The sequence below is a fragment of the Phaseolus vulgaris genome, chromosome 5 (genome assembly GCF_000499845.2).
Source record: "Phaseolus vulgaris cultivar G19833 chromosome 5, P. vulgaris v2.0, whole genome shotgun sequence".
Taxonomy (NCBI): Eukaryota; Viridiplantae; Streptophyta; class Magnoliopsida; order Fabales; family Fabaceae; genus Phaseolus; species Phaseolus vulgaris.
In genome coordinates this window covers 36,172,226-36,186,740 of record NC_023755.2, presented here as the reverse complement: position 1 = coordinate 36,186,740, position 14,515 = coordinate 36,172,226, and the positions used below count along the sequence as shown (strand labels likewise).

At 38.8% G+C, this 14,515-nt stretch overlaps 1 pseudogene; it reads right to left on the bottom strand.

The window, feature by feature from the left end:
* Window positions 1-423: 423 nt before the first annotated feature.
* LOC137834397 (uncharacterized tatC-like protein ymf16) lies at window positions 424-5,766 on the bottom strand (annotated as a pseudogene).
* Between the last annotated feature and the right edge of the window lie 8,749 nt (window positions 5,767-14,515).

The window sequence follows — 14,515 nt, the reverse complement described above, 5'->3', positions numbered from 1 at the left end:
TGCAAACCTCAACCCTATGAGCCGGTTTTATGGGGTTGAGTTAAGCTTAAAGTCCACTTCGTAATATGGTATCAGAGCCATTTCGAGTCTATCCTAGCGAGTATTTGTTGGGCCTATCGTGCCATCCGCTATCGGGCCGCTATCGGACCACCCAAAATTTGTAGTCCCACGCACGAGTTGGCAGTCTCGGCGTGAGGGGGGTGTGTCGGAGATCCCACATCGACTAGAGATTAGAGTCTTTCATTGTATATAAGTGGGTGCAAACCTCAACCCTATGAGCCGGTTTTATGGGGTTGAGTTAGGCTTAAAGTCCACTTTCGTAATATAAGTTTCTTCTTCTTTTTATTTGGCCAAATAACTTTTGGGGTTAAATAAGTTTTTTCCTTTTTTGTTATTTCAAGTATTATAATAATAGGTTTCTATCTAACTTGAATACAGAGAATTTCTATCTAACTGAATACCCCTACCTACTAATAATCGAAAGAGACGGAGACCACAGCTTGATACGAGTACGAACTTGGTGAAGGTTTCCACAGAAAGACCCCTTAGTTCTGGCAAACAGATCACAATTACAGGTACCTGAGAGCATACTGATGGAATGAACGAAATACGAACAGTTAGCATAATATGGTCATAGATCTTAGGTTGTAACTTGATCATGAGCGAACTTGTTGATGTTGCACCCACGAAGTATAGAAAGTACCAAACATTGGGAACTACCCGAGGAAGAGTTAGGAACAGTAAAGGAGAAGCGAGAACCACTTAAATAGAGGAATCGATTGTATTTCCTCCTTTGTTCCCCATAGCATCTGGGGATCAAAAAGACCAAATTTGATGACTTATTAAGGGAAAGACGAAGTAAGAGCATGCTATTGAAGACGTTGCAACATATGTCGGGGAGGCCTCCGTTGATTGTGTACAAACAAAATATGAGTCCAAAGACAGGGTAAGAAAGGGTTTAGCTAATGGAGAGATTAACTCTTCCGGGAACTAGTAACGCGTAAACCATGTCAAACCAAGACCAATCAATATCCGAAAGGAACGAATTCGAACTTCTCCTAGAATCGTTTCCGGTGCGAAATGAAATTAATAGGATATATATGAGTAATTCAAAGGATAAAGAGAAATATTTGATAGGATGAAGGTAGCGGTAGTATATTGGAAGAGGAACTAGCTTTGACTTTCGCTGTCTAGGTATTTTTTGTTTCCCCCTTCAAAAAAAGTGACATTATCTCCTTCCCTTTTCACAGTCAAAGCCAAGATTGCAACAAATCATTTTCGAATCTTGTATCGATGGGAACATATGGGACCGATGCGCGACCTGTATACCGAAAATCCGAAGATCTCGATGTACTCGATTTAAGTGGCTTTTTAGAAAGTATAACTCCCTTTTTCATAGAATTATTGCTCCAGCACTCAATGGTGATGATTAGCGTAGCGCATTTATAAATCCTTCTTTCTTCGCGAAAGCCAACAGCCCTGGTGGAGTTCTATTTTACTCTGGACAAGAGATTGAATAAGCAGATTCTAAGTCCGACTTACTATTTTCCATAAGAGGAGCAGACATTGAAAGGAGTAGGAGAATGACTGCCTAGCTCACTCAGAACCTGAAGATCACATTCTTTTTCTCTTGTATCCGACCTGTTTGCTAACTCAAATGCATTCACTTGAACCAAGATGGTACCCCCTACCCACAACATCCACTGTACACAACCCCCATACTAGGCTTCCGCACCTAACCTAACTGACAAAAGAAGCCTTTTTTCTTTCATTTTTATGATATCAAAAATAGGGAACTACTCAATGGGATTTCCTTTATCTTTGAGTCGAAATTACTTTGTCTACTGCATGAGTTACTGTTGCTTTGGAACTCCCTCCTCCACTTGTTAGTCTGGCGAACAGCCGGCTAAGGGTTAGGGGTAGCTATAGCTCCAGGTAGGGTAATGGTCTATTCGCTTTTGTCTTCTCTGGAAGATCTATGATTTGGTTGCAGAGAAGGGTGTAGCTTGGAGCCCGCCATGTCATCAAGAAAACCTCCCTGGAGCTTGGTCATCCCAGATGAGCTGAGCTACGAAGTTTGGCATTCGTGAGGACGCAACCGTGTCAGAAAAAGCATTCTTGCTTATCTGTATATGAGAATTGGGTCACCGCAGCAGAGCTTCAATCGAAATAGTGATTCTTTGGTCAGGTTTGCTTATCCAACCCTCAAGTTTAAGGGTCCCGAAGAGACCAGACCTTGGGAAGGCATCACTTATGCTACATGGCTTCACTGCCCTCCTTACTAGCAGCCCATATCTGTTTAGTGCTCGGCTTAATGCCATCTCAGATGTCCATTCAAGTAGCCTGCCTACCAAGGTTATCAAACTCGCGGGTGAACCCTTAAACCCGTTTGAGTTTACGAGTTGACTGGTGCCTGACGAGTGAACTCGTGAGTAAACTCGTTTTTTTGGCAAACTCGGTGTAGACTCGGACAGACTCGTTAAACTCGGTGTAAACTCGCGAGTTCGAGGCCGAGTCAACGAGTTATGAAAAAATCCCAAAACGATTGAGATGTTCGTCGTCACGCTTCACTATCACCGTTCCTCGCCTCGTCGTGCCTCACCGTGTCGCGTCTCGCTGTCGTCGTGCCTCGCCGCGCCACGTTGTCGTCGCCCTGTCGCGTTTTCTTCATTTAGGGTTGAGAGTGAGGTGGGTTTGTGGGTTAATTGGGGGAAGGTTAGATTTAGGGTTGAGAGTGATTTTTTAGTTGGGTTGGGTCAGTAATTTTGAACCTGATTGGGCTGGGTTGGGTTGGAGTTTTTAACTTAATTGGGTTAGGTTATTTTTAGGTTGGGTTTGGGAATTTTTAACTTTATTTTATTGAGTTTAGGGTTGGGAATTATTTCTAGATTGGGTTGGGTTTGGGGATTTTTATGCTGATTGGATTTAGGTTTGGGAGTTATTTTTAAGCTAATTTGGAGATTTTTTTTATTCAAAGTGGCTGAAATAAAATTGGAATTAAGATTAAATTATTTTTTATTGATTTGATGTTTCAGCATAATAAAAAAATTGTAAAATAATATGAAATTGATATATGAATATTTTTTATTAAATTTTTTATCTGAAGTAGACTCTTACGAGTCTACGAGTCGGGTTTACGAGTCGAGTTTATAGACCTCCCACGAGTCTGAGTAAACTCTCGAGTCTGATAACCTTGTTGCCTACCCTATTTTTTCTTAGATTAGAGAAGGGGCCTAGCGTGCCAATGATTTTGCTACAACTACTGTGATTTCCACTGCTGCTCCTTCTTTCGCTACCTTGCGGAAGTCTTACTGCTAATGTTTGAAGCCCCTAAGTAAGGCCTAAGCGGGGAAGGAGGAAGAATAGCGTTCTAGTGCCCTATTTGTTTTGTCTAATATCGAAAATTCCCCCCATTCAATAATTCGTATTCGTAGCATCCGATTCCATTCCTGACTAGCAGACATAAATAATTACTAATGCTATACGATTCACTGTTCTGTTTAAGGGATTAAGGCAGTGAACTCGTTAGGACAGCCAGAAGGGCAGAGCTCTATGTTCTATTTAAAGCTGTCTCAAAAGAGCATCCAATCCTGAAAGCAGGACTTCAAGTCCATGTGTTGCGCATGATTAGGGATTAGAGTTAGGCCAAGAAGGGCTTCAAGTTCTAAGTAAAGGAACTTCATTTCTCGCCGATTGTACGTCCTTTCAATTTCAACTTATTTTGGACATGAAACTGAATGCACTCGTTAGGTTCAACCTGGGGCTGAGAAATAGCTTGTGAGTGAGGAATGGGGCTCTCTATGAACAGAATTCGCAGCTATCTTGCTTGAATATAGCTACTCCCATACAATACAATTCCTTTGAATAGTTCACTCTATACAGTATGGCTACAAAGCGAAGAAGTCGAAATTCATCGTCTGTGGGAGCTTGCTGATAGTGAGGAAGCCTTAATCTCTCTATCGGATTGCCTATTTGTCTATCTGTCTGGTGAAGAGAGAATGAAAGATACTCTCAATAGGGCAAGCACCCCATCGTCGAGTCCAAAGTTCTAGCTCAAGCAATTCAATCCAATTGAATTGAGTACCTACGACTGTGGAATGCTTATTTTCTGTTATTTTATTAAAAGAGGAACTCAAAGTAAAAACTATACTTTGTCTTGCGCACTGACTTAAATTGTATAGAGATTTCCCACTGTCTGTGTCAATACCAGAAACTACAACTGAAACCTACACCACTAACGGAGTGAAAGTGATTGCCTACTTTCTATGTTCGAAGATGCTTACTGCACTGCTTCTTCTGTAAAGATAGGCAGACGGTTATCCGGATGTAGTTAAGGAGGTAGGCTTAGAGCCAGCAATAAAGCTAGCAAAGTCTACCGCGAGCGAGTGGCCTTTGCCAAAGAAGGGACATGCTTACTTCATCTTTACTGAATGCATACACCTCTTAGGTAGATATTTATTGGAAAGAATGAAGCATCTACTTCACTATATGCTATCTGGGTCAATTGAGATTGGGATTCTTAGTGCTTTTATATTTCTTTGATTTTCCTTTTCATCTCCCTTTCGCTCTTTCTGGTGATTGGATTGACTAATTTATCTAAACTCTCTCTTTGTCGATGCTCGTGCAGTGGAAGGACTGATTCCTTCTTTTCCTTGCTCCGAACCTTGCCTTGCTAACGTTTGGTAGCCCTTCTTCAGGTTATTCAGCCTCTCTCTAAGTGCATTTCTGATTCAATCTATTCGATTCCTATTCTCACCCTCGAGTCAGGAGTTGTTGCCCCAATGTAACTTCATTTTCCTTTGCTAGCCTTGGGGCTTAGTTACTTAATGAAGAGTTATCCCCCCTAGCCTATGAAAGCATTCCAATAGCTCTATGCCTACAACGTAAATGAGTTAGGAACTAGAGTGAACACCAAGGAATTTCCTTATTAATAGAGTCAGGGTAAAGGCAAGTCTTACCATTCTCGGAAGCGACTCAAAGCATAGTAGAAAAGGAAAAGGGCCTTTCTTGCTTTGATCTCCGTTTCAATCGAGTTCATACCTGGTGTAGATCGTGGGGGAGGAAAGACTGACTACTACAAGGGCTTGTGCCAACCAATAAGAAGGGGGACGGAGCAAAGACATCTCTTGGCCAGAACCGGACATTGCCCTTTACCATCCCACCACTAGGAGACTGAGAATAGATCCTAGATCCCCAGCCCAGGCCATGCTATCCAGAATGAACTCTTATTTCATCCCACGAGTCACCCGATTAATCAAGATGTAAAAGCCCAACTTCCTCACAGACATAGTAGGCATAGGTCCAACCACCTTTTTTTAAAGTAGAAGTCTAAGCTAGGGGCAGGAGCTACCCACTGGACGAAAGAGTATGGTCCACCCGGAGCCAGGTGATATAAGTTTAAGTCTTCGCCTCTAGAAAGCGCCCGAATCCATCATTGAGCCTTAGATTCGAAGGGAATGGATTACTGACTCGATAGAGTGAGGGGAGTTGACTAGACTTACTTGAACAAGTTTAGTTCTTTCTTTTCTTTTGATCTCGTAATGCTTCGGATGAGACTTCTCCTTCGACGGATGAAAAAGTTCATTCTTTAGTTGGGGATTCCCCAATGTCTGCTAATGCGGATTCAGCTTATTCGTATGTTTATACCCTTTCATTACCAGAAGTGTCCAAGGACCATTCCAGCTGAAAAGCAAGTCAATCCTCTCCACTTACTTTGGTGAAGTTCAAGCACTTTGCTTTTCGATTGTATACCAGAGAAATCTCCATCTTTTGTATTAATGATTGAGTGAGAACACAAAGAGTAAAGCCTAGATTGACCACTTCACTTAGCGTACTTCAATCTCTCGATATCATATTCATTCCACAGTCATTCATCCCTACGATCCTCCTGCGAATTCCCAAGCCACCTTCTTTGATTGAGGTGTGCACACTTGTTTTACAAATAGGGACCTAATCCGAAGCAGAATAAGTGAGGTTAGCCAAGAAGACTTTCCCTTTATAGTGCTTATTGAGTCAGTGATAAAGACTTAACTAGTATATTTGAAAGAATGGAATCGCTTAAAAGGACTAGAAAGAATTAATTGACCTCCGTCCTTCTCCCCCAATCATAATCCTCTGTGAATGCTATTGCTTGTCTTAATGGTAAAGACCTACTAGTCGGCTCTTTTTGGGGCATTCTTTTGTGCTTGATTTGAGCCTCTAGTCATCCCTTTTCTACCTACTCTATTCTCTTAAAGAGGCAAGGCTCAACATAGTAAGTTGGCACTTCACTCCCGACCAAAATAAAATGAACAACACTTTTGCATGTGGGTAAAGCTGTAGGACGGAGATGACTTCTAGCTAATGGCTAATGGGAGGTAAGCAAGAAAAACAAGTCAGCGTGGTTGGGTATTCATGGTAGCGATAAACCGTGATAGGTATAAGACAAATCACGCATTAAGGCAAGCAGTATCTAAGAGGTGAGGATAGTAGAAGACGATCTTCATATGATAAACAAAAAAAAAGGTAGTCCTGTTTTTTGATTGTGCAGATCAAGAATCCGAATGCTCGAGCGGGTAGAAAAGTTCATTTATACTTACGATATACTTTTACACGACCCACCTAGTTGGACCGGAATGAACTTCTTTCTTCACCCATTATAGGATAAGACGGAGAGGCCTGATCAATCAAAGACTCAGGAAGAGGTGGTAGATCGAAGTCAGGATCAGAGGCTGCCTACGCAAATGGGCGACGAAGGCAAAGCGCCCAGTTTGTTTAAAAGTATGACTTCGAAAGCCGCCTTCTAATTCAATTCCAATTGTATGTGGTTTCAGCTAATTACGAGCACAACAGGATAGTAATGCCTAAAGGTAAAGGAAGGGGAGAGACGAGGCACAAAAAAAAAGAAAATGAAGCGAAAGTCCCGAAGCATTTTAAGGAAGCACCGCAGGTCCTTGCGATAGGCGCAGGTTGGAGGAGATAACTTATTTAACAAGCCAAGAGAATAGTCAAAAAAATATGCTCGCGTGGACATACCAGGATCTGAAAAGAGACCCTTTTCAATTCAACCCATGATAACTACCACAAAAGATTGAATCCTCATTTTAATCTAGGTAGTCATCCACTTCGAATAGTAAGTAAATCCGTACCCCAGACTACGTGTCGTACCTACAAATCTGTCTACATGGTGAATTGGACGGCTTCCCCACTACTAATGACGGACCCCCAATATTCCCATCAATACTCCTAGCCTTTGACCATTCGGTTTGAGTCTTTTTAAAATCAAATGCTAACGAAGTAAAAGGGGGCCTCCTTAGGGAACCAGTAGAAAGGCTCTCAAAAGCAGGCGCGTACCTGATGACTTTTTACGGCAAGTGCACCGCTTTGTCAGAAGTAATAATTGTCCCTAAGGACGGATATCGATCCCACAAGGAACAGTGAATTATCAAGTACAATAATCGCTAAATATAGAACAAAACAATTAAAAGTGTATTGAAAGTGGTTGTGTTGGCAATGACCAATAAGAAAACAGACAAAGAATTAGTTGTTTCAATTGGAAAAATAAGGATTAGGTTTCATCTCTCTCACTCTCATGTATTTTGATTAGCATGTCAATATTAAGTTCTTTGATTGAAATTGATGCCCGTATAAAAATCATCTATATCGATTCCTCGCATATAAAATCCTTAAGAATGTCCCCTAACTATCGATCCCTCGCATAATTATAAGAACAACTTAGAACGAAGCTCAGACGTTTAATAGCAATTAACATTTCAAGTCTATTCCTAGCACTCAAATATGTTAAGTATTGTTGTTTAGGTCCGAACCCTAAAAATACCTCCCGGTCAGATTTAAGATTCTCAATTTGTCACGGAAAATTAAAAGTAAAACAACAATACCAACAATCAATCAAGAACTGAATATTAATATATAAAATATCACCTCAATACATAAGAGTTTGAGCAGATTACTCCCAATCCCAAAGGGTAGAATTAGCCACGCATACTTCTATCACCTTCCATTCTCCCAATTGGGTTACAATTCACTCTATGATGTTTTCCTCTCAATCTGGCACACTAAGGTTGAGCCTCTAGCCCTCTATTTATCCTAGTTTTCTAGGGTTAGGTTGTTATTGTGTCGCGCTAATGGGCTAAATGATAAAACATAAAAAAGGCCCAATCTTTCTTTGCATCTTTTTCCATTCTGGGACCTTCTATCTTTATCTTTTTAGCTCAAATCATTCATCTTTAATCAAAATCTCCAATCTTCCTTAGAAATCTGCAATTAACACCAAATTTGGGAATAAAATACTCTTATTCAAATAAAGATCATAAAAAATGTAAAAAGGTATAAATTCATAAATTAGGGATTATTTTATATGTAAATTAGCAATAAATCCTCATAAGTGCCTATATTTTAATATGAAATATTACTGAAATTAGACACTTATCAGTACCAAGCCATTCCACTTCCCTTGGACCATGAGCAATGGTCAAAGCGCTTAAATCCTGGCTCATAGCCTTCCTCAGACCTTATTGACACGGGACGAGTCGCTATGATTCACTACGAAAATAGAAGCAGATGCACTAATCAATTTGAGCTAATTGACTCATCCCACCTCGAACTCTCATTTAGCGCATCGACTTTAGCACTACTTATATTATTCTATTACTATTCTATTACAATTACAGAAAATCAATCTACACCAGCGTATCCAGCATCAAAGGACAACAACTCGTGTGGGACTATCTGAAGGTGAGCTGAAGGCGAACTTTTGGAGTAGATAAGCAGGTCTACCTCTTGAGGTTGGTCGTAGATGAACCCACAAAATATAATTAGTATCTGAAAAAGCAGCCGCTAGAGCTATTAACTATAGGTATTACAAAAAAAGTTAAAGAAGAGGAGCGGAACAGCTCGACCAGAGGGATAGGAGTTAAGTAGCCCTTACTCAACCGAAAAAAGGAATATGTCTTCAGCGATTCTTTCTTTAAAGCGAAAGCGCAGATCGAGGCTTGTCAAAGATAAGGACTTCCCAACTTACCTAGAGGAAGAAAATGGCAAGGACCTATTAATAGAAAGATGTTTAGGTCACTTCCAACAACAACTAAAGCTATTTCTTACTGGTGTGGATTCTCCACAAGTACTAGAAACGATGGGATCTTTACAACTTGTTCCACAAACTCCAAATACTAGAAAGGCTGAAACTGACTCCAATCAGTCAACTACCATTCATGAGCGGATACCATTGAGTTATCGGCCAACAAGGTTCGATGTAATTGAAAGGTCCACTCTTTCATCCGCTTATGCTACTTTTCGTCCTTATTGAGGGGAACCACTCAGATGGAGTTCCAGGGATGAGATTAAAGGCATATTAGTTCCCCGAAATCCATCTCCACCAACCAAACTCAAACTAGCCTTCCTCCATTCATTAGCAATGAGCCCATTGGGCTTTACCCCTGCTCTTTTGTCCCCAAAAGCTACTGAAAGTCCTCATCAAAGAGCCATATATTCCAGTCCAAATCGAGGAGCCAAACAACCAACTAGCTGATATCCTTAACTGCAAAAACTGCTCCGAGTGGTTAGCGAACTATTGAAGTAGATAAGTTTCAGTCCGCATTGAGGAGGCAACCCCAAGTAAGGTGAAGCAGAAGCAACAACTCTTTTTGAACTCATTTTACCTTGGGGACAAAAACAAGCTCAATAAAAGCATCCTTTCGAGGTAGGCGGAAGATCTTCTTTTAACTTAAGAGCACCACCGAGAACAAATGATGGAAATCTTTCGGAATGCACATGTCACCCCAAACATTTCACCCAAGAGATTGGTCAGGTCAGTGGGACATATTTTGACTCAACTTCAACCTCGCAGAGGTGATTGCACAAGTAGCAAAAGAGATCTCAGGATAAATAGGTACCATATCATATGTGTAACGAGAACGGACATGACACAACAAGTTGCTAGTATAACTAGCTCACACAGGGGTCTGAAAGCTTTTCAGTTAAGACTGGTCGGGGCTCTAAACAGGAAGAATCTACATCGATCACGATGCGAGCAACAAGGTAATGGTGTCCTCGACCAAGCCGAAAGACAGATCTCATTAGAGCACTTGCTTTCCCTAATCTATCTATCCTTAGAAGTAGGGCGATCAAAAAAGAAAGAGGAAATTCTAGAATCCGATAGCCTTACAACAAACAAGCTTGTTTAACGCACTAGCTTTTCATTCCGACTTAAAAGCTCTTAAAAGTTAAAAACAAAAAAACAAAGCGCATCGCTCTCACGTTCATCAGTAAAGTCAGTTATTCGCCTTTTATATTATAAACGAGTGTTGTGTACTAATAGACTTGATTACCGTAACTGCAAAGAAAGAACAGTTATATCTATTTATCCATAAGGGCATTCGCTCCTATCCTTATAAGTCGAGTTACTTCATACCTTTCTCACGGTATAAATTACAACTTCGCTTCCGAAAAGATCGATTTTTGAATCTGATTCACCAGTATCCACTACCGAAAGGAATTGCCTCGCTTACCGCCTGCTCTTATTCCCATCGATATGCCCGGAAACAATCACTTTCTCTCATGCCCTTTACCTTAAGCCTGACAAAGATAGAATGTTTCACTTGCCCTACCGGCCTGTAAAGACTCTATCTCTACAACCGCCTTCTCTTTCCTTTTCATTATAAACAAAGCGATCCGCTTTCATAACTAATAAGGCGTAAAAGAAAGAAGTTTTTGTATTCATTCTGACTTCCGCTTGCAAAGGAACAAGGTCTGGATTTGACTAGGGCGAGCACAATTTACTATGCGAGTGAAGAGATTGTTGCGAGCTAATAGCGAGTGGACTTTGCCCCTTCCCTTTATTTAGACTTGCAGTAAAGCTGAACAAGTTTACTCAGCTTGCACTTTAGCTTGAAGCCTTTTTTTAAATCCTAAAGTAGCATTAAAAAATCCCCAAAGCTACAATAAAGCTGAGACTACAACCGCTACTTGCCCAATAGTACAGCGCCTTCTTCTCTAACTTTACTTTCCTAGCTATCAAACCCTTGCCAGAAGAACGAAAAGATTCTCTGTGATACCCTTTGATAACGAGAATAGGCCTTATAAAGCTTTAGCAACACTAGGAGTTACTACTTACGCCAACACTTGATGAGCTTACCAGAACCTTCTCCCGCAAGAAGAAGAGTTTTACTTGGACAACTTCATGATATGAAGAGCCTTTAGATGAAGAACGCCCTACTAATACAAATCAAGGAGAGGAAAGGACTCAAGATCCCGAGACAACAACGGGTGAAGTAAATAAATAATAGAAGTCTTCCATCCCAACATTGGGCTTGATATGCTTTATCTTCCATTTCTATTATTTATTTATTTATTTTGAGCCCATGAAGAACGAGAGAGGAGAACAGGGGGGTCAAAGTGACGAGACACCGGGATCGCGTCGCCTTACGACACCAATAACAGTAATTTCTGATGAGGAGGAGGAAAGTCAAGGGGATGGAAATTGATCAGCCTTAAAGGGGGGACACATGAAGGAGAGGAAGTTGGAAATGGGGACAAAGAAGAAGACGAAGAGAGTTCAAACTCTTTTTTTTTAGTTCTGAGGATTAAATGAGCTTACCTTATTATTATATTAGAGAAAGGGGGGATAATCCATAAGATCTGGTTCTCTAATGTTGATTCTGAATCTGGCTAAATTCTTCTATTGAAATTGCATTCTTCTCAAAGAAATAAATATCCCCCGAAGAGGAATTCCATTGAGAGGCAATCAGAACGTCTTTCTCCCGAGGGCATAGTCCCTCAAAAAATAATGTATTTCAGTCAATTTCATTGGCTGGGCAGCCTTTTCCTCTGTTGTTCCTTTCTAACATTGGGAAACAAAATCAAACAATTGAAAGCACTAAGGTTCATTCGCATAGTCAGAAGGGAAAGACGGTCGAGGATTGTAGATTCGACCGCGAAAGCATAAAATAGATGTTTGTTGTTGACTTCCAGCTGCCTATTAAGCTCTATGAAACTGAATTCTTCTCATAAGACTTTATACTGGAAAATCCTAAGGGTTAAGTTGTGGTCTCTGTCTCTTTTGATTATTAGTAGGTAGGGGCATTCAGTTAGATAGAAATTCCTTGTCTTTAAGTGAGATAGAAACTTATTCCCTTTATGACTTAAAACAAGCTGACCTCCGCATTTGGATTCCTATTAAGGGCAAGAGTGAGACTTTTCTATTCCTACTAAAGGAAAGAGAAGAGTGACTTAGCTACCAGAGCAGAAGGCCAGAAGGAATCCTTGACTTACCTCTAGGAAAGATCTCTTTACTTACGACTCTTTCACTTTATTTAAGGTGGACGGGAATGAGATATTCACTGACTTAGAGCCTGTTGGAGCCTTCGGAACCTTTACATTTATAGGGCTCCACAGGAGGGAAGAGATAAAATGAAGACTATTCGCCGAGAGAGAATTAAAGCCTATAAAAATGCACATGTATTTTTCTCATTGTATAATTATATTATATAAATAAATAAAGAATAATGCTCATTCCATTTGACCAAATAAATTTTGGGATTAAATAAGTTTCTTCTTCTTTTTATTTGGCCAAATAACTTTTAGGGTTAAATAAGTTTTTTCCTTTTTTGTTATTTCAAGTATTATAATGATTTTTTTCAAATTTTTCCTTCTACTTTTGAATATTCTTGGCTTGTCCCTTTTTTATGAATATTTAAATACTCCAATTTATGTACAAAACGTTAAAAAAATCACAAATTAAAAAGATTAAATTATAAGCATACATATCCGAGTAGCACCAGTGATTAATACGTATAACTCTTAGAATAACAAAATAAAACTCAGTTGAATCGAAGTTAAAGTGTAAGAGGCAGAGAGTTTCTTCATGTCACATGTTACTTTTGGTCTAACAAGTTAATTTTAATTAATGTTATATCTTTCACGATTTAAAAAGTAAGCTAGAGAGAGTGAGCTGCTTCTGTGGGTAACACGTCGTTCTTCTTCATAAATTTTCCAAACAAGTTCTTTTATATACTTATTATTATTAATATCATTAATATTATTATTAATTATTGCTAATATTTTTAATATTATTATTATTGTTAATATTATAAATATTACTAATATCATTAATTAATAAAAATATTAATATTAATATTATTATTGATATTATAATAATTAAAAATATTTTGTATGTAATAATTTATATAAGAATACAATTTGTATGTAATTTTTTTTATAATTTTAATATTATAATTTTTCTTTAATAAATTAAAAGAAATAATTAAACTGAAATCAATTTTCTAATTTAATTCTAACAATGTAATAAATCTTAAAATTATTTCAATTCTCTATATGTAAAAAAATTTGTATGTAATGCTCACTTTACAAACATATCTAGATGCATATGTAAAAATCCGTATGTAACGCTCACTTTACATACGGATCCAAATCCGTATGTAAAAATTCGTATGTAATGCTTACTTTACATACGGATCTAGATCTGTATGTAAAAATCCGTATGTAACGTTTACTTTACATATTGATCCAAATTCGTATGTAATGCTCACTTTACATACGGATCCAAATCCATATGTAAAAATTCGTATATAACGCCACTTTACATACGAACTCAAGTAAGTGTTTGATATTCAATGCAATAAATGTGTAATAATGACATACATATTTTTGAAACTTGTGCTTATTTATATGTCTGTGATGAGTCTTGTTAATGTTGAGATTCACATATGAATCATGATTAAAAGTATATAACTTATCTTCTAATCTTAATAATTTTAAACATGTCGATCAATAACAACCAAATTACAGAGAAATTTGGACTGGTTACTACCGGTACAAGTTACTTCCTTATTCACGAGGAGAATTCCCCCGAATTACTTTACTCATATATGATATGAATATATAAAAACCTTAGCCTGTTAAATGGTATGCACTACATAAATTATGTGTCATCATTATAGTCATTAAGAACTAAATTAGTTTTGGAAAAATTACACACATACTGTTAACCATATTGTAACTGTATAACTGTTGCAGTTATAGCTCTTAAATATATATCCTTATATACCCTCTGTAACAAACGTTTTACGAACAATATAGAATACTTTCTCTTTCTTTCTCTCTCTTACTTACGCTTCATGCATTGCACTTATACAAACATGGTATCATGAGCAAATCTTAAGTTTTTTTTTTTCGTCATGGCTACTTCACCGTCCACTCCTGAGTCATCTTCTACGTCTTCTCATCGCTCTCTTCCTCTGGCCATGACCTCCATTCATCAGTTTACAACACCGATCATGCTTAAACTAGATGAAGATAACTACCTTCTTTGGAAACACCAGGTTCTTGCTTCCATTCGAGGACTCAAACTGAGTCATTTTCTTGACGGTACCAATGTCCCGTCCACAACTGCTTCTTCCGCTGCAGACAGTTCTTCACCTTCTGATGACTCTTTACGCTATCAACAACAAGACCAGCTTATCATCGCTTGGCTTCTTGCATCAATGTCTACACCCATTCT